Genomic DNA, 14,809 nt, shown 5'->3' with positions numbered 1-14,809 from the left:
CACGACCCACCTGTCTACACCACCCATGACCTACCTGTCTACACCACCCATGACCCACCTGTCTACACCACCACGACCCACACCTGTCTACACCACCACGACCCACCTGTCTACACCACCACGACCCACCCGTCTACACCACCACGACCCACACCTGTCTACACCACCACGACCCACCTGTCTACACCACCACGACCCACACCTGTCTACACCACCACGTCCCACCTGTCTACACCACCACGACCCACACCTGTCTACACCACCACGTCCCACCTGTCTACACCACCACGGCCCACGACCCACTTGCACCTGCCTCAAGGTCGCTGGCGGTAATCTGCCAATAGGCCTACAGCGGCTGACATGTTTGTTTACATTAACGTGTCCCGCTAAGAGGCGTGACTATTCCAGACACAAAAGATATTGTCCACTTGTGGTTGTTGTTTCTGATTTAGCTACTCAGGACGAAGTGTCCATGTAGCACGGGCTATGGTGAGCCCCGTAACACTTGACAGGTGGGTCATGGGTGGTGTAGACAGGTGGGTCATGGGTGGTGTAGACAGGTGGGTCATGGGTGGTGTAGACAGGTGGGTCGTGGTGGTGTAGACAGGTGGGTCGTGGTGGTGTAGACAGGTGGGTCGTGGTGGTGTAGACAGGTAGGTCATGGGTGGTGTAGACAGGTAGGTCATGGGTGGTGTAGACAGGTAGGTCATGGGTGGTGTAGACAGGTGGGTCATGGGTGGTGTAGACAGGTGGGTCATGGGTGGCGTAGACAAGTGGGTCATGGTGGTGTAGACAGGTAGGTCATGGGTAGTGTAGACAGGTGGGTCGTGGTGGTGTAGACAGGTGGGTCGTGGTGGTGTAGACAGGTGGGTCGTGGTGGTGTAGACAGGTAGGTCATGGGTGGTGTAGACAGGTGGGTCATGGGTGGTGTAGACAGGTGGGTCGTGGTGGTGTAGACAGGTGGGTCATGGGTGGCGTAGACAAGTGGGTCATGGTGGTGTAGACAGGTGGGTCATGGGTGGCGTAGACAGGTAGGTCATGGGTAGTGTAGACAGGTGGGTCGTGGTGGTGTAGACAGGTGGGTCATGGGTGGTGTAGACAGGTAGGTCATGGGTAGTGTAGACAGGTGGGTCGTGGTGGTGTAGACAGGTGGGTCATGGGTAGTGTAGACAGGTGGGTCGTGGTGGTGTAGACAGGTGGGTCATGGGTGGCGTAGACAAGTAACACTGAACCCCGTAACACCGTGAGTACACGGCGGTGACCGTGTACTCACCTGGTTGTGCTTGCGGGGGGCGAGGGGTGAGCTCTGGCTCTTTGGGCCCGCCTCTTAACTGTCATCAATCAACTGTTATTAACTACTAATCCCCCCCCCCCATACACACACACACCTGTGTGTGTGTGTATACGGTTGAGAGGCGGGACCAAAGAGCTAGAGCTCAATCCCCGCAAGCAAAACTAGGTGAATGCCTAGTAAGCAGCCCGTAGCAGCTGTCTAACTCTTAGGTACCTATTTACTGTTAGGTGAACAGGTTCATCAGGGTGAAACGAACTCTACCCCATTTGTTTCCGCCTCCGCCGGGGATTGAACCCGGACCTTTAGGCCCGGGTTCAATCCCCGGCGGGTTCATGTTCGGGTACGAATGCCGGGTTCGAATCCCGAGCGCTGTCCACTCAGCCGTCAGGCCCGTATTTGTGTGTGTGTGTGTGTGTGTGTGTGTGTGTGTGTGTGTGTGTGTGTGTGTGTGTGTGTGTGTGTGTGAGTGTGTGTGTGTGTGTGTGTGTGTGTGTAATTACCTAAGTGTAGTTACAGAATGAGAACTACGCTCGTGGTGTCCCGTCTTCCCAGTACTCTTTGTCGTATAACGCTTTGAAACTACTGACAGTTTTGGCCTCCACCACCTTCGTACTTAGCTTGTTCCAACCGTCTGCCACTCTGCAAAAGAAAACTTTCTAATGTCTTTCCGGCACCTCTGTTCCCTTAGACTGAGTCTGTGTTCTCATGTTAATGAAGTTGCTGGTTTCAGGAATTCCCCTTTGTCACTTTGGTCTTTACCTGTTAGTATTTTGTAAACGGTGATCATATCGCCTCTATTCTATCTTCTAGTTTTGCCATGTTTAGCGCCTCTAGTCTCTCCTCGTAACTCTTATTGTTCAGTTCCAGAAGCCATTTTGTAGCATGCCGCTGCACCATTTCCAGTTTCTTTATGTGCTTCTTAAGGTTTGGTCACCATACAACTGCTGCATATTCCAGTTTTGGTCTCACAAAAGTCATGAACAGTTTATTTAGTATTTCACCATCCATATAATTAACAGCAAGTCTCAAGTTGGAAAGCGACACATCCGCTCCTCTCACAATGTTCTTTATGTGTTCCTCTGGCGACAGTTTACTATCCAAAACCAACCCCTCCCCCCAACCATAGGTCTCGTTCTTTATTAGAGTTCTGTAATTCCTTTCCACATAATTTGTAAATGTGTGTGTGGTCTATTTTCTCCGACTCCACATTCCATAACATGGCATTTATTCACACTGAATTCCATTTGTCACTTGACGTTCCAAGCACTTAATTTATCTAGATCAATTTGAAGGGCATTACAATGGTCTGCGTCTCCTATCTTCCCCAGTATCTTAACATCATCCCCAAACATGTTCATATAATTCTGTATTCCTTCTGGTAAATCGTTTATGTAGACGATGAACATTACTCCTCGGGTCGGGCTTGGGGAGTAGAAGAACTCCCAGAACCCCATCAAGCAGGTACTGGTACAAGAACTGAACCCTGTGACCAGTCCAGCAACGAGGAGGCCTGGTCGACGACCGGGCCGCGGGGTCGCTAAGCCCCGAAATCATCTCAAGGTAACCTCAAGGTAAGGTAAGGTGTGGTACTCCGCTAGTAACACTCCACCAGTCAGATATATTGCATCTAATTACTGCCCTCATCTGTCGGTTAGATTTTTTTTCACCTATGTCAGAAGTCTCCCTGTCCCCCTGCAGCATGATCCAGTTTCCAGAACAGCCTCTTTTGTGGGACTCTATACAAAAAATACTATTTTAAGTTGAGATAACCACAACCCAACCAACACTTTCCCGTAGTATCTCTGTGGCTCTATCATCAAAGCTAAGTAGATTTGTTACACAGGATCATGTATAATACACACACACACACACACACACACACACACACACACACACACACACACACACACACACACACACACACCACACACACACACACACACATTACTATTCAACTATTCAACACTGGCGGTACGCGAACAAGGGGACACAGATGGAAACTGAGTACACACATGAGCCACAGGGACGTTAGAAAGAACTTTTTCAGTGTCAGAGTAGTTAACAGGTGGAATGCATTAGGCAGTGATGTGGTGGAAGCTGACTCCATACACAGTTTCAAATGTAGATATGATAGAGCCCAGTAGGCTCAGGAATCTGTACATCAGTTGATTAACAATTGAGAGGCGGGACCAAAGAGCCAAAGCTCAACCCCCGCAAGCACAAATAGGTGAGTACACACACACACACACACAGAGGCCTCGTGGCTGAGCTGACAGCGCTCAGGGGTCGTAGTTCTAAGGGCCCGGGTTCGACTCCAGTCCGAGGCAGAAACAAATGGGCAGAGTTTGTTTCACCTTGATGCACCTGTTCACCTAGCAGTAAATAGGTACCTGGGAGTTAAGACAGCTGCTATGGGCTGCTTACTGGGAATGTGTGTACGTGTGCTAGAGAGAAAAATATGTAGTAGACACAATAGAGGAAAAACAGATTTATTAGAAAGGTGGGTTCCAAGAGCTAATAGCTCGATTCCGCAGGCACAAATAGTAAATACACACACACACTCCATCTCAGGAAGGATTAACAGGGCACCAGTCCTCAACTGTTCGCCGCTGTTCACCCAACAGTATTTTGCGACCAGATTGTAAACCGATTAGGGGCCAGGGAAAACTAGTAGGCATAAAGTTTACACCTGTCCTCTTAAAAATAACGTCCCTTTTGCCCGTTTGCCAGTATGGCCGAATATGGACGGAATTTGAAAACTAAAAAAAATGAATATAAATTTGGGATATTTTTTTTTTCAACAACAGTATGTTAAGGGTCCTCTGATAGGTTAGGTGGGCAGGAAATTCTCATAAAGTTTCAAAATGGTATGAAAAACGTTAATGGAAAGTTGCCTCTTCTAAGCTGGCCGAGTAAGCCGGACGACTCACCATAGCCCGTGCTACTTGGAACTTTTTGTTCCAAGTAGCGAAACAGAAAACGGGACAGTACGTCACTTTTGTGAGTCGATTTTATTTCAAATTACGTCCAAATTTAGCCATAGCGCGCATACGAGCGAAAAGTGACGTTATTTTTAAGAGGACGGGTTGACCATCAGCAATGAGAAGGTGGAGCTAGCTCTCAGCCTGGGGAGGGGGGTGAAGGAAGGGGGGACAGGACAGGGCATCAACCCGCGCCGCGGCCAACAACAAGACGGATATAAACAGCGTCCCGCCAAATTTTTCCCACTTACTTTCAGGGGCACTCAAGTTCACTTCCTCGCACCTTATCATTCATTTCTCGCTAACGCAGTCACTTGATGGTAGAGTAACGTGTATTAATACTAGCGGATCATAGGCTTAGTTGCCAGCGCCGCTGCTCGCTGCAGCTGTTTGCTCGTTGAACTTAAAACTTCCCACACAAAATTGTCTAATCTTAATGTTCTAAACTGACGCTGCAATAGGCTACAATTGTTATGGGCAGCTTTTAAGTGATGACATTTACAGCTGGACTACACGAAGTATTTATAACTGCAGCTGGAGTCCTGGAATACAAGGTGGCCAGAAATCAGAAATGGAATAACAGCCAATTGGCTGGTGTCTACAGTGCACCAGGACCCGTGGGGGATCACAGTGACCTATCACCACAACACAATCTTCCACAACGGGGCAGATAACCCACACAAGCAAACACATCACCGTGATAAATCTGGAGTCAGGACCTCATATTCTCAAACGCTTTACAAACTGTTTAATTATCTCCAGCATATTCTCCAACAACAACAACAACAACAACAATAATTGGCTTCACCCCTTCTTATTCTCCAACAAATGAACCTCAATCTAGACCTCCTAAGCGCCTGATGTCAAGAAGCAATACAGTAATCTGAGCTCATTTTGGCTACGAAGTGCAGAAGACGAAGAAAATATGTAGCCTATCTTGCATTAGAACTTCTGCCTCTATCCCATTTGTTGTGTGAGGGTAAACGGAAGAAAATATATTGGCAATCGTGTGGATCCTGTCCTTTTCTAAAAGTATATAAAGGGAGCAAGTAAGTGTCAAAAGAAGAGGACAAGAGTTGACACAGGGATAATACAAGTGGGTGTCACGTGACTGTTGGCAAAACCAGTACGTGGTAATGAGGATGTGTGTGTTGTTTTAAGATTCGCTACCTGGAACAAAAAGTTCCAAGTAGCACGGGCTATGGTGAGCCCGAGATGTGTGTATGTTGTGCTTTTTGTAACATGGGGATGTATGTTAAGGTAGTTTTGTCACTTATCACATATAATCAATTATAAAATAGTATTTTCGATGTAATTTTGCCCTAAATGCTATGCGTATTAGTGGCTTTAGGTATTTGTATGTACTAGCTCTGTCTATAAATAATCAGAATTTTTGTAACTCTGCATCTATGTATGTACTTTTCCTAAATAAAATATCATTATTATTATTATTGTTAGTATTATTATTATTATTATTTTGGTATAGAAAAAATAAGTAGGTAATTAAAATGTCATAAATACAACCTGTCCTCAGACAATCGTCAGCTCAAGGGGGCAGGCAATGACTACATAGTTCAGCTCATCCTCCGAATAGACAGTACGTTTTAATACTAATTGTAATAAGTACAATCCTGAATATCGGCATAGTACATAAATACACTTAATCGCCAGCATCGCACCAAAATATTGTGAATATTAGGGTTTACCTGAAAAGCTGTATAGAAAACCACGACCTAACCTAACCTTGGGAGTGTAGGAGGATAAGCATGTAAATAACATTTATTGCTCCTTAATTACAATTAGTACTTAACCTATAGCTATATTGATATTACAATTATATAAAACTAATAAACAAAACTAGTCTTTCAATAAATTATAAAGTAACTCAGGATATTTTCAAATTTTGTATAAAATCTCTATTGTTTAATAAAACTGAAAAGGAAATTCTTTATATTTAAACCTTGTGTATATAGCATTGAACACGATAACTTCAACCTAAAAATTTTGAGTGTATTAACAGAAAATGAGAATATATGGGGAGGTAAATGTAACAGCACAATTAAGTGTATTAATGTACTATGCAGACAGTCAGGAATGTACTTATTACATTTAGTATTAAAACGTACTGGCTATTCAGAGGAAGGGTTGCATAGTTGGTGCTATTTTCTACCTCTGTTCATGGTTAGGCTTCATCATGTTTAGTTATGTTAATACGATGTATTATTGACGATAATGTTAAATATTCGAAAACTATTCAAGTGTACCCGAGAATTTCGTTTATACAAACCAAATTCTTCAGGGAAAAAAAAAGTTTTCGGCGTACATTTTTTATATTTTAAACCAACAATTTATGAAACATTAAAGTTATAACATGAGAATAATCTCTGGTTAGGACAAAGGTTCGCTTAATAGTTTACAAGCAGACTATTACTGGAACCGTAATATGCTTTCAGACCAGTTTGGAGGTTTGCCAAGGCTTCTACGGTTTCTACTTTTTCTTTCTACAGTTTCTATTAAAAATCCTAATGTAATCTACAAGCATGACACGGTACTATGTTTAACCAGAATATATTTTATTACACTGCATTTATTTATTAGTCAGACCATTAATTATGCGATTATTTCATACCGTTAATGATCCGGGTTTTCCTAGAAAACAGAATAGCATCGGTGAAAATATTGTTCATCCTGGGAAACAGCAATTGGCGAGAGTCAGGACTGTGTTCGTCCTGTGTTAGAGAGCGGAAGCAGGTGGGCAGCACGTGGCACTGTGGTGCCTCGCTTGTCACGTGGTCAGCGCCAGCCACGGCCTTCCTGCTGACTCAGCGGCGCTGGGTGTGAGGTGTAGCACCTTGGCACAGGGTGTAGCACCTTGGTACAGGGTGTATGGCCTTGACACAGGGTGTAGCACCTTGGTACAGGGTGAAGCACCTTGGTACAGGGTGTAGCACCTTGGCACAGGGTGTAGCACCTTGGCACAGGGTGAAGCACCTTGGCACAGGGTGTAGCACCTTGGCACAGGGTGTAGCACCTTGACACAGGGTGTAGCACCTTGGCACAGGGTGTAGCACCTTGGTACAGGGTGTAGCACCTTGGCACAGGGTGTAGCACCTTGGCACAGGGTGAAGCACCTTGGCACAGGGTGTAGCACCTTGGCACAGGGTGTAGCACCTTGGCACAGGGTGTAGCACCTTGACACAGGGTGTAGCACCTTGGCACAGGGTGTAGCACCTTGGTACAGGGTGTACGGCCTTGGTACAGGGTGTAGCGCCTTGGCACAGGGTGTAGCACCTTGGTACAGGGTGAAGCACCTTGGCACAGGGTGTAGCACCTTGGTACAGGGTGTAGCACATTGGTACAGGGTGTAGCACCTTGGTACAGGGTGTAGCACCTTGGCACAGGGTGTAGCACCTTGGCACAGGGTGTAGCACCTTGGTACAGGGTGTACGGATTTGGTACAGGGTGTAGCGCCTTGGCACAGGGTGTAGGGCTTTGGCACAGGGTGAAGCACCTTGGCACAGGGTGTAGCACCTTGGTACAGGGTGTAGCACCTTGGTACAGGGTGTAGGGCCTTGACACAGGGTGTAGCACCTTGGCACAGGGTGTAGCACCTTGGCACAGGGTGTAGGGCCTTGGCACAGGGTGAAGCACCTTGGCACAGGGTGAAGCACCTTGGCACAGGGTGTAGCACCTTGGCACAGGGTGTAGGGCCTTGGCACAGGGTGAAGCACCTTGGCACAGGGTGTAGCACCTTGGCACAGGGTGTAGGGCCTTGGTACAGGGTGTAGGGCTTTGGCACAGGGTGTAGCACCTTGGCACAGGGTGAAGCACCTTGGCACAGGGTGAAGCACCTTGGCACAGGGTGTAGCACCTTGGTACAGGGTGTAGCACCTTGGTACAGGGTGTAGGGCTTTGGCACAGGGTGTAGGGCCTTGGTACAGGGTGAAGCACCTTGGTACAGGGTGTAGGGCCGTGGTACAGGGTGTAGGGCCTTGGCACGGTGTAGCACCTTGGTACAGGGTGTAGGGCCTTGGTACAGGGTGTAGGGCCTTGGCACAGGGTGTAGCACCTTGGCACAGGGTGTAGCACCTTGGCACAGGGTGTAGGGCCTTGGCACAGGGTGTAGGGCCTTGGCACAGGGTGTAGCACCTTGGTACAGGGTGTAGGGCCTTGGCACAGGGTGTAGGGCCTTGGCACAGGATGTAGCACCTTGGCACAGGGTGTAGCACCTTGACACAGGGTGTTGCACCATGGCACAATGTAGCGTCATTAACCATGGTGATATAATAATATTATTATTATTATTAATTTTTATTCACAAGCGGGTACAATGGGTTTGTGAGATTACATATGACTGGTATTTTTAGTCTCACAAAGCCACTAACACGCATAGCGTTTCGGGCAGATCTAACATATCAGGTAAGATGAAAATGTACATTGTAGCAAAATTTTATATCAACATATAACTACATTATATCAACATATAACTACAATATAAATTGACAGAGGTGATTACAATGGTGATTACAATGGTGAAGATATATGTCTTAAGTACTAATATTGGGGGAGTGAGTAGTAAGATACGAGGTAGGAACCTATGAGGATGAAATTAGGTACTTTTTAGTTTTACTTTTGAATAAGGCATAGGTTGGAAAATTTGTTAATTCATTAGGGAGTGAGTTCCATAGACTGGGTCCTATCGGTTCTGGTCCTACTGCATGTACTACAGAGCGGTGAGTGCTTATGTGCCCATCAACACGAATTATTTGCTGAATCTTGACCTTATTTATGGATGAAGGTGGTGGGACCACTATCAACCCGGGCTCCAGCTGATAGGAACAATAAGTAGGCTCTAATTGATAGGTATTTGCCCAACTCAAAGTAGACAGCTTAATTATTTCTGACTCCCTTTCCCCACTACTAGCAATAAATAGTTTGCAATCGAGTAATAACGTGCTTGTCTCAGAAGCCAGACATAGATATGTAAGAATACTTAACAAGAGGGTAAATATAAACATGTTGTAGATTCCTTCTCACATTGGCATGCAGGAACATGATAAAGTTGACGCCCTTGTTAAGGCTGCAGTAAATAAAGACAGTGTTGAACGGAATCTTGAGTTATCAAATAGGTCCTTTAAAAGTGTCATTAGACGAGAACTCTTGGATGAATTTAAAGAAAGCAGAACAGAGTAAACTGAAACTGGCAAGTCCATTGTTCATCACAATGAAATGTGTAAAATAAAACTGGGGGGTGTTGTTACTTGCCCAAGTAACATCAGCAGACTAACAGACGTTGTCACAGTTCGAATGAGACATGGCTACAGGTATCTCTGGCAGTTCGGCTTGTATAGGGATCTAGATGAAGTAAAGTGCTTTGACACACTGTACTCCACTTCATATAGTCTAGGGTAACTGCATTAATGCAGATGTACCTCATGTATTAATAAAAAGAAAAGTGCAAAGTGTGTGGACAAAGACAGGGACACACACTAGAGAATTGTATCTTTGACTGTAATAAATTGAGCCATTTAGAGATAAATCCAAACTGATGTTGCATGAAATGGCAAACCAACTATTTACCAAGGATAAAATACCTGAAATCCTTGCACTGTATCCATATTTCGCTTCCAGTAGATAAACGACATATGAGATTAAGAAACAAGTCGTGTATTGTGAAGACTAATAATAAACAGCAGCTCCCCTATGACTCTGTAATATCTCCATATCTCATATAATTAGGTACAGTATTAGTATTAAGACCTACAATTAATGTATAATGATTAACTGTAAAATAATAGCTACTGAAATAGAACATTCTCTGTAACTAGCGGACATTATAATTATAAGGTGTGAAGGATAGATGAAATTGTTAATGTAATAATCTCCGTTGAGGTCTGATAAAGACCTTTTGTGCTCTCTGTAATCCTTTTTGCGCTACCGCTCACAGGATGAGTATGGTATGCACAATAAACTAGCAGCCTTCAGCGGCAACAATGAATCAATCAAAATCACTGGTCCAAGACAAAAAGGAGAGTTCAATCCCACCAGGCTAACAAAAACACAACGAACCCCTCCTATACTCTTCCCGGATTGATGTCTTCTTTTGGTAATCGCTTCCTATAGCAGCATCAATAATATGAGTGTATCAGAGACGTGATCCAAACAAAGAAGCATCTTATGAATGGAAGTGTGGAGAATGTGAGCGTTAGGGCTATAGGGAGCAGTATGGTGTCAGCGGCGGGCGAGGGGCTCCGGAGCTGTGATTGGCTGGACCGTCCATCGCGCGACATCGTTCGACAGATACAGAGAAATTTGACCAAATATTTACTCTTCTATCTCTCTGGATATGTAATAATCTGCTTTTATCTTGGACGGTTGTACCATCTGCGTTTCCACCTAGTGAGGAGTCTTTTTGAGATGGCATCAACTACTCGTCTAAATATTTACTTGTAGTATGTGTTTAATTCCTTCCGCGGGCCGTGAGCTCCAGATGTTTTGTCCCGTCTCTCAACCTTCCATCATTTGGGTACTTTGCTTCTACTCGAGCTCCATTGTTTACATAACATCCGTTCTATATTCAGTAATCTGTCCATATCTGCTAAGTCAGTTGCCCGCTGAATTTTGTATGTGGTAATCATGTCTCCAAGTCTTTAATCTTCCAGTGATGCGAGGTTAAGTTCCTTTAGTCTTTCTTCATAAGTCTTACATCTCATTTCTGTTACTAGTCTTGTGGTATATTTCTGGATGTTCTCCAGTTTCATTGTATTCTTAACTACAGGGACCTTAATGACTCCATATTCAGTTTTCTAAAGGCAGATTTTATGCTGGTCAACCATGCACATGCAGCGAATGATATCCATTTGATGTAGGCTTCAGAAGATAGGTTGGAATAATATGAGCCTCCAGGTCTATATTTCTGCATATTTCCAGGAAGATTTTCTTTCCAATGTGGAATAGAGTGTCCGATCAGCTATTGCCAGCAAACATCTTCATTACTTTGCACGTGCACGAGTTGAATTCTAGCAGCCACTTGATGGACTATTCTTTCAGTTTGTCCTTATCTTATTGATTCTTGCAGTTTTTCACCATATTTATCCTCAATATAATACACATAAGAGCTGGAACAGGAAACTGGCCGCTCTTGAGTCTTTAGTTTACCTCATGAGTTCCTCACCCACCCCCTTTAGGAACTTAAGTACACATTTACCCAAGGGCCCAGGGGTCACAGAGTCTATTGTTACGAACCTGTAACAACGTATCAGGTCCCTGTACTTATTAGTTTTCTGGGTCTCCCTGAAGGTGGAAAATGCCTCCCTCAGCTGTACTGTGAGGTAGATAGGTATCAGCTATTCATTCAGTCATTCGCCTGTAGTTTAACGCCTTTTGTCCGTACTCCTTTATTAATATTAGTACTAAATTGGTTATCTTCCAACTCTCTGGTAGTCCTCCTGTTCCCAGTGAGGATATATCACAGTGAGCATCCAGCACGGGAGTTCAGTTGCCTCTCTTAGTAACCTTATTGAGATTAAGAAACTGTCTCATCCCACAACACCTTGCATACACTAAATCCCACATATACCCTGCACTCCCCCACACCCTACACACCCATAATCCCCCACCCCCCACACGTTCTGAATACGCTGAGAAAGTGTGAGGAAGGAGGAGGGCGGACTTAAAATCTAGATGAATACAACTACGGGAATACACACAAACACACACACACGCACGCACGCACGCATGCACGCACACACACACACACACACACACACACACACACACACACACACACACACACACACACACACACACATACACACACACACACACACACACACACACACACACACACACACACACACACACACACACACACACACACACACACACACACACACACACTCACGCTATAATCACGGGTCACCCTTCCCTGCGTCACCCAGACCTTCGCTGGAGGGAGGAGCATCAAAATTCCCTTTCACACAAGAAGGAAAAAATGTATCATTGCACAAAATAGATTTGAACCCTGAAACTGACCACCCTCTTTTGTTTCAGGTTCCCTTTCTCCTCCTAACCCCCAGTTGTACTACTGTCAGTCCTATTGCCAGAACGTCTTCGTCATCATGAAGATTTTAGTCCAGCGTTTAATCTAATTAAAAAAAATACCAATCCGAGTTTTGTTTTTTGTAAAAGCTTTGCTATCAGGATGAACTTTTACAGAGACAAAGAGAAGCCTCAACTGGCTCATCTGTGATGGGGTGAACAGGGTAAGGGGAGGGTGGGGAGAGGGTTGCTCCACTGACACACTAACTGATGAATGGTTTAGGGGAGGGGGGGGGGGTGATGATAGGGGTGTGATTTCCATTATATTAGCGAGCAAGGTTTTCTGGGTAAGTAGGTGAGTAGGTGGGTTGCAGAGTAGATGAGTGGGTTAGAGCAGGTGGGCGGGTGGGTGAGTGTGGGTGGGGCATTGTTATGAACATGAATTGCACATACGTCGAAATATCTGCTGATTATTTAACGACTATTATAAGGTAATTGCTCGAATATATATATTTCAAAGGCCATTCATATATATATCTTGAAAAATACGCATTAACATAGGATTCACAACATTTTACTAGTCATCGCACGTGTTTAATAATTTGGCATTATTTTCAAGAATTTTTGATGCAGTTGATAATGTAAAAGACTACGACCGTTTATACCTTGACTTTAACAAATGGCTTAAAGCTTACAATATGAAGTTTTGGTACTCATTCTTGGAGTCCCAAAGATGCCAAATCATCTCATTTACGAGAAGCGGAATATGTCTTGTCAGCGTTATAAGCACGGTTAAGGAACAGAATGATAAGCTGGCTTTTAAGATAGAGACACCTTTTACAATGATACCGAGTTATGTGCTAATTACAGGAGGAGACATTAATTGCACAAAAGTGCCAACACCTGTCAGTTTGCTACCTCCAAAAACTCCAGGAATCCCTCAAGAAGCCTGCGAACTCATTCCCAAGGAGATGTCTCCTCCTTATAATAATAATAATAATAATAATAATAATAATAATAATAATAACAATATTAATAATGATAAAAATAATAATTGTATTCACAATAAGGAACAATGGGATTGTGAGATTACATAAGATTAGTATTTTACATTCTTGCAAAGCCACTAACACGCACAGCGTTTCGGGCAGTTCATCCACCCTTGGATGGATGAACCATAAAATATTATAATAAACAAGATGACGAAAAAAATCTAACATGATAATTATGTCTCATCTATTGCAGTATCTCAATTAAATTAATACAGAAACGGGAAATTAGACCCAATCTACGCTTTATCTGTTCTAACCCTTCCAACGGCACGGCTGCAACAGCGTATATTGTAATTCGGAAGTCTCTTTCAAAACGAAAATAGAGAAAGGGCACGCATTGAGAACTATGCCTCGTCAACACAAGCAGAGTTCAGCTGTCATTGTTATGTCATTAAGATATTTAAAACGAAATACAAAAAGAGCGTTGTGATCTGCAATAAATAAAAAGCCGCACTACAAAGCCTCAGAAAAAGCCAAAAACCGAGCCAGAGTCGCAGAAATCAAGAGCAGTGAAAATACTAACCAGTTAGAGAAGTGTGATTAAGTGCCTGCAGATTTCTTCCCACGCTGAAATCTGTGGAAATGAACGAGCAGCTGTGCTACCTGCTGAGGGGCGCTACAGGAGACTTTAATGAAGACTTCATACTCAAGACGCTTCTTCAAGTTAGTGGCATCATCAGGGAACAGCACCATGACAAGGTAACTGAAGAAAGAAGGATAGAAGAACAAGTCAGTGAATTTATACGCTAGTTGAGGTAATCACACGCTATGCCAGACTTGTGGCTTTATTGATCAAATAATTACAGTAGTTACGTTCTGCAATAATACCAAGCAATATAAATTACAATACATATATTTACAGTTTAAGCACTTTCTATTCACCATAACGATAAGCAAACTGTATATCAGCTAAAGCTAAAACAAAGAGAAAATAAGAGAGTACCCCACACCGACCTACACACATACGAGTCACAGCTGATCAGTCAGTCACCAAACAATAACAATCAAGCGAGCACCCATCAGGTACATCAAGAACTTCAGTCAAATACGAGAGATACATAAGGGACATAGAAATAGCCTAAGCTACTCTATCCCTTTGGGATGTATTTCCTTGTCTCAATAAACGTACTTGAACTTGAAGGAGAGATACAACATTTTACTACACTGGTAAAATGCAGTTGCAGCTAGCAACCCTAGTCATTATGAAAAAAAAGAGACTGATTGGCGAGAATTCCTGTTTTGGGACGAAAATTCGGGAAGGAAAACTGTAGCCGAGCTGGAATCTGTGGTGCGAAAGGTGAACACCGTCTGGACCAATACCTGAGACATGTGTCCACTTTAGAGAAATTAGAAATATGAGTAGAATAATCAATCCCAAACCCAGTTAGGAAAACATTACTTACCAAATACACTGTTCTTTAAAAGACTTCCCCAATTTTCAC

General features: G+C 43.9%; 1 protein-coding gene across 1 annotated transcript in view; it reads right to left on the bottom strand.

The window, feature by feature from the left end:
* The window catches only part of LOC123752501 (lysosomal phospholipase A and acyltransferase-like), a 44,737-nt gene extending 30,678 nt beyond the window's left edge, over window positions 1-14,059 (bottom strand). Inside the window, exon 1 of the mRNA XM_069327197.1 lies at window positions 13,891-14,059. The gene's annotated coding sequence lies outside the window, so the exon portion shown is untranslated. The remainder of the gene's footprint in view (window positions 1-13,890) is intronic.
* Between the last annotated feature and the right edge of the window lie 750 nt (window positions 14,060-14,809).

This window comes from Procambarus clarkii, chromosome 19 (genome assembly GCF_040958095.1).
Source record: "Procambarus clarkii isolate CNS0578487 chromosome 19, FALCON_Pclarkii_2.0, whole genome shotgun sequence".
In the NCBI taxonomy this organism is placed as follows: Eukaryota; Metazoa; Arthropoda; class Malacostraca; order Decapoda; family Cambaridae; genus Procambarus; species Procambarus clarkii.
Note: the sequence above shows the minus strand (reverse complement) of the source record. Positions and strands in the feature narration are given on the sequence as shown.